Source organism: Neomonachus schauinslandi, unplaced genomic scaffold (genome assembly GCF_002201575.2).
Source record: "Neomonachus schauinslandi unplaced genomic scaffold, ASM220157v2 HiC_scaffold_810, whole genome shotgun sequence".
Taxonomy (NCBI): Eukaryota; Metazoa; Chordata; class Mammalia; order Carnivora; family Phocidae; genus Neomonachus; species Neomonachus schauinslandi.
In genome coordinates this window covers 1-1663 of record NW_025409500.1, presented here as the reverse complement: position 1 = coordinate 1663, position 1663 = coordinate 1, and the positions used below count along the sequence as shown (strand labels likewise).

At 59.4% G+C, this 1663-nt stretch overlaps 1 non-coding gene across 1 annotated transcript; it reads right to left on the bottom strand.

Moving 5' to 3' along the window:
- Positions 1-807: 807 nt before the first annotated feature.
- On the bottom strand, positions 808-880 carry TRNAM-CAU. The gene has a single exon. It is a non-coding gene; the product is annotated as a tRNA-Met (tRNA).
- Positions 881-1663: the final 783 nt, after the last annotated feature.

Here is a 1663-nt window from a genome sequence, read left to right as displayed (position 1 = left end):
TCTGGGGGAGATTGGGATGGGTGAGCATTGTTTCACGTGGAGGGAACCAGGGGGCAGATGATGTTAGGTGTAATAGCGTCTCCCACCACCACCCCACCCCTGCCTGAGAGCTCCATTTCCTGATCACCAAAACCCGTGAGCAGGTTGTCCTGCGTGGCAAAGGGGACCTTGAGGATGTGACTGAGGTAAGCATCTTGAGATGGGAAGAGTGTCCTGGCTTCCCCAGGTGGGCTCCATGTAATCACAAGGTGCCTGGAAGAGGGTGGGAGGCGGGTCCGAGGCAGAGAAGCTGCAACCACAGAAGCAGAGGTCAGAGCGACAGGGTCCTGTCAGGAGCTGAGGAATGTGGGCAGCCTCTAGAAGCTGGAAAAGGCAAGAAGGAATTCTCCCCTGGGGCCTCTAGAAGGCAGGCAGCTCCGTCACCTCTTGGTCTGAGCCGCAGAGGACCCATGTCACACTTCGGACCTCCAGGACTGTAAGATCATACATGGATGCTGTTTTAAGGGACTAAGATTCCGGTAAATGTCTAGGGCAGCAGATAGGCAATTAAAACAGACTTCTGGTACTAGTATGCTCTGTCGTCGGTACTGAAAAATCCTGTCGCTCCCTGCTCCCCAACGAAACCCTTGAAAGACTCCCCCCCCCCCCCCCCCCCCCCAATTTGTAATCACAGCACTGGGACTCGGAGTGGCCCCGCTGCTGCCCAGCTGTCGCTTTGGGGAACAACTTGATCAGTGGGCCACTGTCTCCACCGACACGCTTGTTTCCCAAACGCGCTGGGTCTGTGTCCAAGTGACAAAACTCTCGTGCCCTCTCTGAGGCTCGAACTCAGGACCTTCAGATTATGAGACTGACGCGCTGCCCACTGCGCTAAGAAGGCACTTGCTCGGCCCCGCCTGAGCGCAATCAGTCATGCTAACCCTCTCCGGTTCATGTGCCATTTCGGAAAAGCTCGCGTTCTGTCCGAGGTCGTGCACCGAAAGAAGAGTGTGCGCTGGGCCGCGCACGCTTGCTGCCACCCGAACACCTCGCCCTGATGGATCAGAACCGTTTCCGGAGTTTATCCTCGATCACTCCAACAGGGGATGCTCCCACGTCGCGGGGAACACCGCTCACTCCCGGGAGACCCCGGACTTGGCTCGGCCGCGTGGCACACGGCTCCGCGTCACGCGCGCACGAGGGGAGGGGCCCGAGCCGGGCGTGCACGGACCCCCAGACCGCGACAAGGACAGGCGCCGCCCGGCGTGGCCCCGACCCGCCGCGGTCCCCTCGCCGGGCCCCGCAGCTCCCTCGCCCGCGACCCGCGTCCCCGGCCGCAGCACCCCAAGTCCCGCATCGCGCGCCGCGGCGGGAACGGGGGCCCGGGGGCGGTGCGACCCCTGAGCAGCGGGAAGAATACAGCGGGTGTCCAGGTAAGACCCCCCCCGGTGAAGCGGAAAATGCGCTAACCCTCTGGGATCCGAGTGCCAATCTTCCATATGCCCTTTACGAAGCTAGGAGAAACAATTCCCTCGGCTTTCTTGCCAATGCAAGTTACTTAGTTTGAAAAGCTCCGTTATCTGTAAAATGGGATAACATCGCACACTATTACTTCAAAGACGGAACACTTGACGCAAGCCGTTGTTCAGTGAATTCTCCTGACTGATACGAATAATGATAGTAA